A 17,040-nucleotide genomic window follows, 5' to 3' on the forward strand; every position below is an offset into this window, starting at 1 on the left:
TTTTTTTTAATTTTTCCCGCGCTAATATTAGTTCGTCTGGGTGCGTCCGGGCGTACGGGTGTGCGGCGGTAGGGCTGCTGCGTTGCACGCGCGCGCGTCAAAAACCCGTCTGAATCTAAATCCGTTGTACGGGGGATACGTCGCTCGATTATTGCCGCGGTTCGAATTTAAATTAAGTGTTTAAGACGGTTGAACGTTCGACGGTTTGCGCCGCGCAGTCTCTCTACGGTCGTATGCCGTCGTCACGCGTCCGCAACTCGTTATTTTATGCCCTGACGCGTGATATAACGTTCCGCGTCGGACGTACCGCGAGGTGTTGCGATAGACCGGTGTGCGACGAGGATTTCGCGGTAACCAGTGGAGTATTTGCGGGGGGAGGGGGGTGATGGGGTAATCGTCCTCCCCCTCCGAGAATTTTTAGACCAAGACAATTTTTATATAAGTAATGGGCATTTTATTAAGAAACAAAAATTATGATCTATTTTATAGTATTATTACGTTTGAAAACGTTTCAAATTTTACACTAATTTAAACAACGCAAAACACTAAATTTTTTAAACGTTTAAATTTGTATAACGTTTAAACGCTTAAATTGAATAACGTTTCAATTATTTATAACGTTAAACGCTCAATTGCTTATAACGTTCATGTGTCCCATAACGATAAATAATATATATTATTTTGATTGAAAACCCAGTCCATACTTAGTGAAAAATTAGATAAAACATAAACGAAACTTTCAAAATACAGATAGGTGTTAAAAAAGACCATTCTAAGTGGATCCGGCATTAGATTAAAAAAAAAAACACAAATATTAAGGATTTACCTGATATAAATATTATCAAAAATTTTACTTGTAAATTTTGAGCCTGAATCAAAGAAAAAATTTGAGCCCCCCCTTAGAAGTAAGTTTAAATACGCCCCTGGCGGTAACTAAACGAACCTGCCGCGCAAAGTGCGACTCCGTCACGTTTTCGATTATACGCGTCTTGGTCCGTACACATATGCTTAAGTATAACCGAAAACGTTCGCATCGAATTCAAATTACATTTTGTTCCGTCGAAAATCGTACTTGCATCGTTTTTTCTGAACTATGTATCGTGTTATAGATTTACCGCACCGATGTAGATTCGATCCGTTAGAAAACCTCTTCTTCTTTGGATACATTGCTCATCGCGCGCCTTCACACGACAAAGAAAATTATTACCAAATAAAACGTCTCGACCCCGTACCCCATTACTATTACAACTATTGTCACCGTCGCGGCGCATATGTCTAGCAAGCGGCATAAAATGTACGCGTAAACATAATACGGGCGAGTTTACTAATGTGTACCATTTACGGTGCAACGGCCCTTACTTCCATGCAGGGACGCCCGGATGGGGGGGCCAGTGGGGGCCATTGCCCCTTGAGATTTTCGCGTCACTTACAAAATTGGAAGTTATTTTACATGAAGCTGATCTTGGGTATTCAGTGACTATTCGACAATCCTTGTATCTAACAAGTATCTAACATTTTTTTAATCAACAAATGATGATTCAATTAATTTATTTGCTTCAAACAAAAGGAGATTGTCATTACTTTTTGAATAAAATAATAAAATATGATGCGAATTCAATCAAATAAAGTTGTTTTTTGTTTAAATTTTATTATATTTTTTCTTATAAATATTAAAACTAATAACTAATAATGTAATTTTATATAAACTTAAATGAGTTTTGATTTTTAAAAAATTATTATTGATAGTAATACAAAATATGAGTAGATGAAATATGTAGCAGTAAATCTTCCTATAAGTATTTAGGTACTTACAATTTTTTTTCCCCCCCCTGAGCTACATTTCTGTGGGCGTCCCTGCTTCCAAGTACCCGAGTAATTTTCGCGCGGCGGGTTCGAAAACCGTACTGCTAATGAGAAACTCGCGATAAAATGATGGGAAAAAAAGAATTTTTAAAATAAAACCGATCGTCGTGATCACCGACCGTGGAAATGTGACACCGTTGAAACGTTGCTAACACTCGCTGTACTAACGGATTGTTCGGGAAACATTTCTAGTATTCGTCACGAGACGCGGATCGTACCAGAACACATTTTAACAAAGAACGTGGCACTAGTGCCCCTCAATGATAATTGAATGCTACCCAAGGGTAACCTAACCAACCAACACGTTCTCATAACGATCGCAGTGACAGGAGTTGATTTTCCCTGTATGATCATCTGCAAAAGAACACCACTATAGGCGTGCGCACAGGCCGTGTCGGGCGTGCCCAGGTACGCCCTGTGATTTCTCATGGGCCGAAGCGCCCTATGTCTCTGATCTACCTAAATTACAAAATTCAGTTTTTAAGAGAATTTGAAATTTTAAAATTCACTATGTGCACTCTGTAGATGAAAGTTCGTATATATTATTATATTATGGTATAGACATATTTTGGCATAAATGTTCTTAGGCCCGGATAAGACTAGCGTTTAATCGGCGAAACCGCAACTGCTTGCGATCGTTTCAAACCGATTTCCGACAATTTGGAGAAACGGTCTAGTCTGGTCGCGATAACGCGGTTTATATGTTATTTATAGATGTTGCGGTTGTTAAGCATATGATTATAGTTTGATCATAAAACCGGGTTCCCACTACACCGTGGCGTGTCGTGTCTTCTAAATTAATTATCTCTGATTAGCTGAACCATATTGTTACATCAAGGTATACCGTATAATAAATCACAAGTCACCTCACTAACCGTAAGATACCGTGAAGTTGATTTTATCTAACTTTTTAACGTGTGGTTACCGATTTGAATAGTAATAATTTATTGTTCTATGATAATATTATTCATAATAACAAAGGGCTTGGTAGGTGTTGCATTTGCATGATTTTATTGGGCTATTCAATTTATTGCTAAGTAACCTTGAAATTATTTTCACGACACTATGAAAATCTAATGGGAACATTTTGAAAGAAAATTTTAAATTTTAAGCTATTTATTTTATTTTATCATATATATTTATACCTGGAAATTATGTTTAGCTTAGTATAATATACTAACAACATTTGTACTGTTGTGTACGAGTATATTTAATAAAATATCTTTATTTTGAACATTTTTGCGTTAAAAAAAAAATTAAGTGCATATTTTTGAAGCATATTTGTACTTTTTTAAGCGCATAAGTGCATGCATATTTAGTACTTTTTAAGTGCATTAAGTTCCGAGTCCTAATAATAATATAATACATACTGTATTATTTATTGAAACTTATGAAAATATTTTATATCTAATAAAAAAACTGCGAAAATATGTAACCAAAATTTGATATCATCGCCATAAGATATATAATGGTATTACATATTTTCAAAGCACACGGTCTGGTAAAATACACGTCACGGTATAGGTGAATCCGGCTTAAATCAGTGGCGCAGCTATCATATGGCGAAGCGGGGCAGTGCCTTAGGCCCCCGAGGCACAGGGGGCACCTGGAACATTTCTAAAACTATACTTCCCTAAAATAATTAACAATGTTTATAGTATTTAACTTTCATAATCGTACGTGGTGGTTCCAGTAACAATCAGTATTGAAGCAGAATAATAATTATACACACAATTTTTGTTTGTTTTTTATAATAGGTACCTCCTAATAAACGGCATTTTCTTTTTACTTTGCACATCTGTTAATTATCTGGCAATTAATTTTATTTATCATTTCGTAATAAATAACTATTCACATAAAAAAAAAAAAAAACAATTTAATGTGTATACCTTGAATTTTCATATAATCATAAAATATCATATAATAGCAGTTTGAGAGCTATACGGCACCGGGGCCTTTCCTTATGTAGCTACGCCACTGGCTTAAATGTATATGTAATAAACTAATATAATATAGTAAAGATGGTTATCTTATCATCGGAATTATTAAATATGAGTCAATATGGTATACATGTTAAAATTGCAATAAATTTAAAAAATAAATTTAAGAGCTTACGTAGGGTTTTCCATTTATAATAATATACAACTCTGAACTCATGCATCTCAATCAGCGAGTAATCTACCCGCATAGTGGCGCAGATCATATTATATCATAATAACATGTTATTTTTATTTACTCCGGTACGTGTACTGTAGATTGACGCACTGTGCACACAAATCGTATCTATATGATAGTACGTCGTTCTTCACAGTCGTTGTGAAATTATATTTTATTTTCTGCTAATTAAACTTTATTGTAACAATTGAACTATGAATGTTACCAAAAATACAACTACAAAGGGAGGAGCTGCTAAAGAGCGTGAAAAAAAAATTAAGTTAAATGTAGCGGCAAAATCGTGTCAAAATATTCAAAACTTTTTTATGCAAGAAAATAAAATGAACAAGCACAATATTGATGATCCTGCGCCTATATCAGACTTGGTCTTGGTAAATTTGTATTCTGTTAACATTATGTTTATTATAGCAGGGCTTCAAAATGTTATTAAAAGTATTTATATATATATATATAAAAGTATTTATACTTATAACGGAAATTTTTTTAAAAATAAACGCTATCAATAAACAAAAAATAAAAATAATTGTATAGATACCATTAAACAACCAAAAAAATCTAATAATGTGCGGATGTACCATATTGAAAAACGTTATAGCAATTTTATAACGTTTAAATATCCAAAAACAGAAAAGGATGTATTTTTTTTTAATTTAGGCCCCGATATTGTAGAGTGAAATATTTATTTTCTTATAGTCTATGGACTGTAGTACACATAACTTTGCAACTAAATTATAAATTAAAATATTTTTCTATTATTATTTTTGAATGTCCTGCCTTGCATGCTGAACACATAATTTTTTTTAACTCTCTAAAATTCCTTAATATCACCCTCAATCTTCTTTTTACATTGAATTCTAACTCTAAATTAATTATTCATAAAATTAATTTAATTCATATTAGAGGCTGGTTTCATAATCTAAAACAGTTGAGCTGTAAAGAAAATTTTATACAAATAGTTTAATAAAAAAAATAATATTTTTTATGTTCTACTATTGGTTTTATATATTTATATTATTTTGTATTTCGTTTTAAGAACCATAACCATGAAAATCAAAAAAAATTATGAAAGTGCAAATGCAAGCCAAAAATATGAGACAAATTTAGAAGTCATTGCTTCATCTGATGCACAATTTACAGGTATGTAAACAAACAAAATATTATGATATAACTATAATATATACAGGGATGTATGCTTTTATAGAAAATCATATAAAAATAAAACATTAAATACCCATTAATTTCAATAATACTAAATCTTTTATAACTGCATACTTCCTACACTGCACACATTAATATTTACATCCAAATTTTGACTTGTTACATTTTTTTCTGATGTTATATGGGTTAACTAACTACAAAAAAATATTTTTAACTTCTATTATAAAAACTGAATACAGGAATCAATCTTTTTTAAATGTATCACACATGATACTCTGTGGAGCTTAGACTTGAAAAATATTTACAGAAATATTTTAGTATAATGAATTTAACTATAATAATGCATTTTAAATAAAAAAAGTTAAATGTATTTAATCAAATCAAAAATATTAATTGATATTGATAAATTGTTATGGGTGTAAGTAATAGTTTTTTTAGGACCGAAAAGTCCAAGACGGCCCCACCATTATAATGCCCAATAAAAAATAAGCTGGTTACCCGAAAAGTGTATTCGATTACCAAGCTAATCGTTACTGTGTTTAAATAGGTTATAAGTGACAAAAAACACAGTCATTACAGTATACCAGTCAAGTAAGAAAAAAAAAAGGGCCAGTAAAAATAATCGCCGCCTCCGACTTGAAACTCTGCGCGCGCCTATGGGTAGTGTAACCAGTGGCGTACATACGTGGAGGGGGGGTGTTCCGTGTTCAAACCCCCCACAGGGCCAAAAAAAAAAATAAGAAAATTGTTTTATTATTAATGACATGTAATATATTCGTAGTTTCATTATTACGCTTAGAACTTAAAATATACAACTATACAAATATTATGATAATTAAATAATTATATTGATAGGTGTTTGAAAAGTTTTTTAACTATGCTGTTTTTATATTCCAATAGCTATTAATTTGCTGTAATGTAAAAGTAAACTGTAAATTGGTAAAAAAGTTGTATAAAATAATATCTATTTATAGCAGTCATTTATCTTATTTATCTGTGCAACGAAAAAAAAAGATAACGATTATTTTTGTTAACCCCCTCTTCCACCAGAGCAAGATTGAATGTACGCCACTAATCTCATCTGTTGGGAAACGAATAGTTCAATATTATCGCCACGCGTAACGAAACGAATTTATTCGTTATCTCAAACGGTGGTTATTTGAATTGTTATATGAAATAAAATATGTGCTGCGTGAATAAAAACTATAACAATTGTTACTTGCAATTCAGAGCCCAGAACGATGTCGACCCTAAAAAATGCGTTTTTCGACAAATCCTTTGTCTTTGTGCACTTTTACGTTTTAATAAGTACATTTCGTTATAATGTCTCGCCTGTACGCTGATCAGTCGGCGAGCGAGAGAGGTTTTTGAATCGTATGCATGTTAATCGTTTCGGCGCCAAACCGTCCGCAAAACAACAACGGTAAAACATAATGCAATAATATTGTCTTACAAACGAAACTATCAAGCGTCCCGGGCGCGAACACTTACCAATTTAAAACGACGGGAAATCCATGATTTATCGGTCAGCTTCGCGGATAGAAAAAAAAATTCAAACCGATAATACCTAGGTAGGTGAAAATCAGAAGGTATAAAAGAAAAAAAACCAATCACAGTATTTATTTTTTAAATTTATGAATCGGCATTGTACACCTTACCTGTAACCGGTACGCGTGCACCGCCGTCTCTATGCGTACGGTTAATTCAATATCTGTCGAGCATGATATATTGTTATGCAGGTACTGTTTGTTATTAAAAGATCGCGGCCAAGTCGATTCGAATTATCTCGTTACGTCGTCGTCGGATAACTTTTCTAACGATAATCGGCCGGATGTTGATATCGGTACGCGAACAATCGAATCGCGATATTAATTGCGAACGTGTACCCGAGAGATCACGGTTCGCCGGACAACGACGCGTCCAAGCCACTGGCGATTTTAAGGCGGGGGCGATAGGTGGACCGCTCCCCCTCTTGAGCCGTGTAAAAACTAAAATATGAACGAGCAAACAGTTTACTAAAAATCGTTTTGGCGATACATTTATGTCAAAACTGTTTACTGTTTACAAAAATGTTTGCTTCTATAAGCTTGTAAATTAAGTTTGAATAAAAAATAATAATTTTTGTTATTGATACCTATATTTTTATGTTATGCCATTGTGTTATAAAGTTAATAGAACTTAAAATTACTTCTCGTGTATCAAGCTGTATACAAATTGTAAGTATATGCAAAATATTTTTGCGAACATTGTTCAGTTCATCAGTGCATGAAAAGAAGTCCGAATTGAAACATTTGTAGAACTGCGATGTACATACAAACTACAGAATCTTAAGTCTAAAAATAAGGAAATACTTATAAAAACAGAAATGGACAAATATTCAAATAACGAAATAAACAGATGAGAATTTATGAAAAATGTTTGTTATACATTTTTATCTGGATGATATTTAATTAATACTTAAAAAAAATATGTATATAACTTGATGTAAATATAAAAGATATATGCGTATCTAATGACAAAAGTCAACATTTTTAACCGTGTGGTACATACATACCTAGTGACGTAGCCAAGGGGGGGCCAAGGGGTCTATAGCCTCCCCCATGGGCCGTGTTTATATGTATAATGTATCTTGACTATTTAATAGAATCAATGCTCGTTTTAATCAAAGGCATATTGATGTTATGCCATTTGAAGGACTTATTTCGGCCAATTTAAATATGTATGACGATAAAAATATTATAAAAGCTGCTAAAATATATGTCGAAGATCTCCATGATCATACCTCATCTACAATCAGAGCTGACCTGTTCATATGGAGGCAACAATGGAGTCAAAATACTATTCCAAAACCGAATTCTGCTTTTGATTCACTCTCATCGCACCAATCTTCGACCAACATTAAAATACTTTTACAATTATTCGCCACGTTACCAGTTACCTCTTTCACTCCGGAAAGAACGTTTTCAGCACTTATTCGCTTAAAATTTTTTTTAAGAAGCACCATGTCGGAAAACAGACTGAATGGGTTAGCTATGGTTAATATAAATAAAAAAGAGCAATTCGATGAAAGTAAAATAATAACTGAATTTGCCAGAAATTCGTCTAAGAGAATGCAGCTGTCAGAGTGGAGCAAGTGACTGAACACTGAAACCAAAATTATTATTATTATTATAAATTATATATTAATAAATATTTTTAAAACTATACTAAAATGCTTGAATTACGTTTAGAAACTTTGTGGTAGATGGTGGGGGGTTAAGGGTAAATTCTTATATCCTCTCTTACCTTACTTATCCAAAAAAAGTGGTTAGCCCCCCCATTTAAAAATCCTGGCTACGCCACTGTACATACCCATAATATGTAGACAGTCCTAAGCAGTGGAACCGAATACGTACTTAATGTGGGCGAAACCATCTTCGGCCAGTACATTATTTTGGTTACTTTTTACATTATTATTTAAAATATTCTTCATGGTTTTTTTTTCTGATAAGTTACCAAATTATATAATAAAAATTTAAAATTTTTAACTCTCTATTTATATTTGGTTTTTAAATTCCTCATTAAATTAAATAAAAAATGTATATTCAACATTTTCATAATTTAAAATTTACATTATACTGTCAATATACTTACACAAAAATAAATTTATGTAAAGTTAAAAATTGATTAGATCAGTACATTTGTAACTAATACTAATACTAATTTAAATAAAACAAAACAATTTATAGTCTTGTTTTTAACTACACATAATTTGATATGAGTAGGTATAAGAAACTGTATTTTTTTTTATAAAAAATTATAAACAGTGTAAACATTTTATATGCCACTCTAGGCGTGGGCGTATATCGATTCCGCCGAAAAGGATTTTTTACATGCAAGAAACCTATCGATTGCGCCGAATTATATATCGATTCTGCGAAAATATATATACATGTAACATTACTATATACACATAACATTATATATACTATGTATAATATATTTATATATACCATATCTAGCACGAAGATATTGTCCAGGGGCGCCAAACGGTCGATTGCGAACGATTTCAGAGTTGATCATGTTAGAATTTATTTTTAGGGCACGTGCACGAAAATTAATCGTGGTGGTGATGAACAAATTGTCGATAAGTTTTATCTGTATGGTTTTTATCTTTTATTCTGGTTTATAAAATATTTTTCCAAGAAAGTCGATCTTCAAAAGTGAAGTATATTTTTAGTGGATCCTGCCCGAAAAAAGTTTGGCCGCCTCTGGTATAGTGGCATGAAGCTAAGAAAAAAAAAAACATATACATTTTATAGAATAAATAAATAATAACAATATATTTATAGTATAATAATCACTGATTAGTAATCAGCAAAAATTGCAGTTGGATCGAAATATAATTTTTGAGCTGTGCATGTTTTATGATACATCTAAATGCGGTAGCGTATGTATTTGTGATTTTGTCTGGCAATAAAAAATAGGATAATGGAACACAATGTCCATTTTAAAAGATACGAACCGTAAACGGTTGATAGAAATATTTTGGGCAACTATAAAATTTACCATCTACAAATATTTTGTCGCTAGAGTATAGCAATTTTAAATTAGAATTTGTAGAGTAGAATAAAATATTATTTACCGTGTCGGTATTTAGTAAAAAATCTGCTGGAAACAATATAATTGTGTATTTACAAAATTCAAAAATGTTTAAATATTATCAATATATGGTATATGGTAACGAATACGTTGATTCGTTAGCTGGCTCAACCGCCAACCACTCTTACTCGGGTCCACTGTGGTATCCCTATACGGATTTAGTCTCTTTACATCGCAAAGTTATAAATGAACAATGGAAGCTGGAATGGGATTCCTTACCAGAATCCTATGCTTTTGGTTATAGGTCATTATTTAAAAACACCCCTAATCGACCATGGTTTCATTCCCTAAAGATGAGCCGTGCAGCCATAGCTAAATTCACTAGATTACGCACGGGCCATAGCCTATTACCACACCACTCATTTAAATTGGGACTCAACAGTAGTGCGTGTTGTCCTCTACTCAACTGTGGTGGAGAATACTGTGATTTCCATCACCTACTCATTAACTGTCCATCTCTATATATCCAAAGATCTCAACTAAAGATTCTCTTTTTCATCTCTGGTATTAATTTTTCCCTTATTGATACTCTTTCAACCGACAATACCAATATAATTAAACATACGCTAAATTTTATCCTGCAATCAGGTCTCCGAATTTAAGAGTGTGAGCTTTACCAACCTTAATTTATTTCGAATTCATGAACATAATTGTCGAGATATCATAATGTAATGTTAAAATCTCATTAAAAAAAAAAAAAAAAAATTATCTATATATTATATATTATGTTATATTCTTATATACATATATAAATCTTCAGCGGAATCGATAAACTCCACTAGGCGTGTCTTCCCCTTGATCCGGGCTTACCTAACTATAGGTTGTTAAGTTATTTGAAATCTCAGCATTAACATATTGTATCTTAACAACTTTTAGTTTCCACATAGAGAATTTACCTGAAATGTTTTAAAACAGTTTATGGTTTAAATATTTCACAGACACGATTTTCACATTAAGTATAAATATATTTGTACATAAAAATATAATCGTAACCCGTGTAGTGCTGTCGATACGAGAGAAATCATGGTCCCTGTATTATTATTATAATTTATAAATAAGAAATAGTTAACATTTAAAGGATTGCGATTATGAATAAAAAATGTGCGGACGTTGTAAAATATTAAAAAAAAAATCTTTTTTTTTATCATCAAAGGATGTAAATTGCACGCTTGAAAAAATGTTTAAATAATATTACAAACAAGAAGTGGAACGTGGCAATACGAAATCACCGTGCAGAGATGCTTTTTCACATTTATTAGAAAGAATGAATAATTTGAGTTTATATTTGTTTTAATTTATGCTAATTCTGAAAATATTTTCCCAAGGACAATATTATACTTTTAGTGATATTTCCCTTATAGCGCATAATACTTATACGAAAGGTAATGTCTTCACTTAAATCAAAATATCTACGACGAAACTTTCTAATCTCTTGGCTTAAGTACAATATTGGTACGCGTATGGGGAAAAAAATGAATTTGGAAAGTTTTTATGATTCTATTTTGTTGCTTATCGTATCCAAACCCCAACGATGTTGATGACCGTAATACCGAATATATAATAATATCAATATGTTAATGGAACGAAAAATATCGATTTCATTATTCCTATAAAGTCTTTCATGACCGAATGGCTAATTTTGGTCGGTAAAATAGATTGGATATAGCGCAAAAAATGATCCGATCGGTGAAACGGTTATTGATCAACGAGGAACGAGGGCCGTGATGAACAAGTCCCATGGTTTCTGATAGCTGTGCATTATTTGAATTTTAAACTCGTCGCACTCGAGACCGTGCTATTTCATTACGAGGGAAAGTTTTTCTCGGTAACAATTAAAGATATATTTACAGTGTTATTATATTTGAACACCGGAAAGATTAATTGTCTCGGTTATTATTTAGAGCAATGATTACCTATTAAAAACTCGACAGCATTCTCTACTTGTACGTGGTCGTAACATTCATTAATTGTTCAACAATATCTATAATTGTTTTGTACGGACTCACGGGTCGGCGGCATTACAGGTTGTTAAGAATTTGAAAAATATGACTACGGTTTTCTCCAGTTCTAAACCGTAACAATTAAAATTATCTAGTTCACTGTACGTTCACAGATATTGATGTGAGTAATATATGTTGACTGTACTACGAGAGGTAATAAAAAGTTGAAAACAGAAAATTGTGACGGTAAATCTTAAATAGAATTTCGTAGAAGCCGATTAACCACTGCCGACTAAGAAGACGAAGAAGTTGACGCAGAAGCGATTGGACCAGACGCGAAGAGCGAACATGTCAGAAACGGCAACGGAAAGAGAAAAATAATTAAAAATAGTGTGCAATAGTGGCAGGACAATAAAATATGAAAAGAAATGCATCACGGAACGAGAAAATTATGTATAGCAATGCGAGATTAACAAGAGTTGCGGGGAAAAATGTGATGAAACAGAAAATACCGATAATAGTAAAAAGATACCAAGTTATTGTAATTGTTTCGTGTCGAAAAAATCAAGTTTATACATGTTAATAGACGTACGCGCGTGTAGTGTATCGCATTGATTGCATGCACAAACACTAATTACGGAAAGTATTATAATGTGCCGACGTAACCGATTATAATATTCATCGCGTCCATCACGGCTGTTGGCATGATGATCCGACCGAAATTGATTACGGCTTTTCCGGGCGAGTCGGACGGAAACGCACGCGCACGAGCTGTATTCCATTATGATGTGTTATGTACACGCATACTGTGCGCGTGGACGGGACGGAGAGAACTTTTGCGCCGCCGTTCATTTATTACTCGCGTGGAAGAAGGGATTCATCGTCGCCGGCGGTGGCGGGTGAAGGGACGGACTAACGGGGACCGACTGACGGACACGCGGAAAAGGTGGTTTTGGGTTTTTGTTTATAAAAGATCTCCGGGACCGTTGGTCTCGCATAAAAGATAAATCTCTGCTAGCAATATACATATATATATATATACATTTACGTGTGTGTGTGAGTGTACGCGTAAAGGTTCGAATAGCCGAACGCGTGTAGTGGTGAAAGCATTATAGTAATAGTAGTAGTAGTAGTAGTAGTAATAATGTAGCAGAAACGTTGAATGAGCTCCCGGTGCGGTTCAAAGGTTTCAAAAGCTTCGAATAAAACGCCTTCCCCTGCTCTACCCGTGATGCCACTGTTGCTTGTACTCTACCACCTCTTTCGTTTCACCTCGTCCGCGCAAAGTCGTGTGTCGTCGACGAACGTGTATCATATAAATGCCAAAGTATATATATATATATATATATATGTATAAAGAGAGAGAAACATATTGAGATAGAGAGAAAGGATGGAGAAATAAGGAGTATAGTGAGTGGGTGAGAGAGAGAAGTTAAGACGGGTGCATAGGTTGAACGTCTATATGTGAGTGAGCGCACGTGTATGTGCGTGTGTTTATGCTCAGAAACTTCGACAGAGGAGTTGTATGTTGATACCGAAGTTAGTCTTCCACCTCCCGAGCACGCATTTCGCCAACCGACGTACACCCCGTCGTCACCTCTTCAGCCGGTCACCGGGTATATATTTTCTGTTTGTTTTGTTTCGATAATGTATTATATCCTGTTTTTCTACGTCCTTATTATGCTCTCTCTTGCTCCCTCTCTTTCGGTTTCTTAATTACTCCGTCATCTTTTGCTTGAGATTTAATTAAACTCCGCGAATCTAATGGGTACATTATATACTGTCTATTAGTGTATGGTATAAATAGCAGAGGTATGCATTATATACACTACTATGCAACCTAACCACCGCAGCACACGCTACGTATATGTGTTACAATTTCATAACCACCGGAACGGTAGTACTGTTGCGATTACTGGAAAATACGCGTAAACAGTGAAAAGGTACAAAAAACCCATAAAATAAATGTGGGTACACCGAAACGATTAGAAAGATCGAAAAAATGCTTTTAAAATTATTTCCTATTTTATTTTAGCTAAATAATAACGTTACACTTCTTCCAGTACCCATTTTGATGAATAATCTCGTTTGTAGCTTTAAAAGGAACTCCGAAAAAATGTATAATTAAAGAATTTATATTAGTGTTAGTTAACTACCATATTATTATATTTCTCGACAATTATTAGACGTGAATATTACCCGGACTCGTGTGATATACCAGAATTATTCAATAAATAAACCAACTAGTATTCATAATTAATGCTTGCACGCATTAAACTTTGTTTATACTCTGAACACTTATCCGTGCTATCCAAGTCGAATGAAAATCGTTCTACGTAAACTAGTCTGATTTATTTGATCATTGTACCATCGTATAGATTCTATACGACCAAGGAATTTGTTCAAACATTTAAATAATTTAGGACACTTAACTCCATCGACTTATTAAGTATATATGTTTTCATCACGAATTTAAAACGTACGCGAAAAGTTAAACTCTTATTGTGCTTAAGACCTACGAGTTAAAAACCAACCTCAAGGGTATAGATGAAAAAAAATCAATGTTTTCAATCAATTTGAATAATTGTTCGTGATAATTCCATTGACGCCGTTATATTAAAAGTTTTTTCCTATTCAGATCGACTACCGACATTTGGTAGCTTTTTTGTTTAAAAACTTAAATCACACTCTTTTTCAGGTGTCCATTGCTTATCGGAAATCTTTGGGTACTAAAGCATTATACATAGTTGTTAATTTTATTCGTACAGTGTTGTAGAACGTAGTCAAGTCCTAGGAATATTGTACCGGGAGGGGAGGAGGTAAAAATATCCTAGGAAAATTATACCCCCTTCGAGGTACAATATTCCTAGTAAATTCTTACCGAGAGGTAAGATTATCCTAGGATATTCCTACCGGGGGGTACAACTTTCCTAGGATAATCTTACCCCCTGAAGGGGGTATAATTAACTTTGAATAATCTTACCGGGGGTAACGATAGCCTAGGGATATTGTACCGGGGGTAAAATATGCCTAGTAAAATCTTTTCCTAGTAAAATCTTTACCGCAAGAAATAATTCTTGACATTTTTCAATTAGGATATCACGCGAATCAGTTAACCTTCGCAAAATGTACGTATTTTGTGATAAGTTAAACCAAATAAAACGTTAACGACTGCATTCTTCTATTGTACGCCAAACAAACGTGAGCATGTGACACATTGGCCGTATGAAATATAAATGTTACAAATGTAATCACGAATATAAAAATAAAAATCAATACACGTGAAATTTTAATCATATATTTGTTCAAACGTGTCACAACATTGTAACACGTAACATAAATATACGATATATTATTTTAATATGAGTATTAAATTGAATAATAAGTGCAAAATAATAAAAATGAACAATAGTCGAATAATATCATTAATACAGTTATTGTGTGACCCTGCATATTTTTTCTGATGGAAATATCTCCGTAAATGTTCAATTATTTTTTCCAAATTTTTCATTTGAGTGTTTCAAAAGTTAGGCCATATCATGCGAATATTAAATTTATGTCTTCATCATTAAATTTTCTTGGAAAAATAGTATATGAATCATTAAGAAATTACAAAATACTCATTGTTTGTGAAACAACAATTTATTATAAAAATGTATAGCGATTGAAAATCCAAAAATTGGTTTTAAAAGTTATAACTATGATAAATTTTGAAAAGAAAGTAAGTGTGTACACGTTTTAGCTCCAAAAAAGGTGTTTTGCGGACTTAAATCAGAAAAGATTTTGAAAATGTGCAGAAAATTTGATTATGGAATTCTAATTGACCAAAAAAAAAGTAGTCATCAATCCGAGGTCCGAAGTGTCCACCGTCTTGGATTTTATGTGCGATTTTTCAGTTTTTTAAATTATCTTTAAAAACATTATTTTATCATAAAATTATATTTATAGAAAAATATTATTGACATAATTTACAAAAAGTATATGTGTATATTTGTTTGTAGCTTAAACAAATGAACCGTGAAATCAAAAATAAAAAAATATCACATCACACTTGTCTAAACTAGAAAATGTAATATTTACGCTTTTTTTGTATGTTCTAACACTTCTATGAACGTATTTCACCATTCACCTGTTTGAGCTTCAAAAAAATATATACACATATGTTTGTTACAAATGTCAGAAATATTTTTGTTTAGGTATAATTCTATGAAGAAGTGAATATTTTTACAGATTAATTTTTTAAAATACAACAAAAAATGTAAGACGGCAACTTCACGTAGCCCACCAGCGTCTATGAAGTTTCTCCCCTTCCATATGGTTCATATAGTAGACTTCAAAAAAAATTGCGATCCCTGACTCCGGGTGTTTTTGAAAATTTCATTTTTAACTATTTTTTAAATTTTTCATTGGGTATTATTTTTTTTAATTAATAGACATTTATATTAATTGTATTTCATAATTGTTTTCATTAATATTAATTTAATCTTACCAGTTTTTAGAACTTCTTAATTTCACCGTAATAGGCTTTTTTAATTGAGTGGAGGATAATTCACGCAGCCCCCTCCCACTTTGTTCTATTAATTCCAACCCTTCACTTATATATTACCTTTCTATCTCATAGCGTACTTATGTTACCTACCTATTTTTTTTGTGTATAGTGTAAAATATACGAATTTTCTTGTATATAAATATTTTATTATGTTTTTAAGTCTCTTGGGGGGGGGGAGATTGTTCCAGTTTTACCTCTTAAATTACGCCCCCGTAGTATACTGCATGGCGAATTTCAAGGTCTTATCATGTTAAATGCTGATGTAAATTTATTATATACGCACCCGGCAGTAGCCGACGTGATTTGACCTGCGGTGACCGTCACCAAATTTTTTTTTTAATCCTAGTTAAAGTATTGAAAAATATTGACTCAGAATTTTGTAACACTTACCTCACTCCTTTTTGACCGACTCAGTTATGTGATGAAGTGGTATATGTTCTCGTTTTAATATTTAGTATATATAGTATATAAAATATAATAGTAAAAATGAAATTTTCAAAAACACCAGGAGTCAGGGATCGCAATTTTTTTTTGAAGTCTACTATATGGACCATATGGAAGGGAAGAAACTTCATAGACGCTGGTGGGCTACGTGAAGTTCCCCAATCAAATATTTTTTATAGTGCCCAAAGTAAGGAGTTACAAATTCAGAAAATTGTGTTACGAATAGTTACAAATGAGTTACAAAATATTGGCATTGGTCCAAAGTAGATC

The sequence above is a fragment of the Sipha flava genome, unplaced genomic scaffold (assembly GCF_003268045.1).
Source record: "Sipha flava isolate LNK unplaced genomic scaffold, YSA_version1 175_pilon_pilon, whole genome shotgun sequence".
In the NCBI taxonomy this organism is placed as follows: domain Eukaryota; kingdom Metazoa; phylum Arthropoda; class Insecta; order Hemiptera; family Aphididae; genus Sipha; species Sipha flava.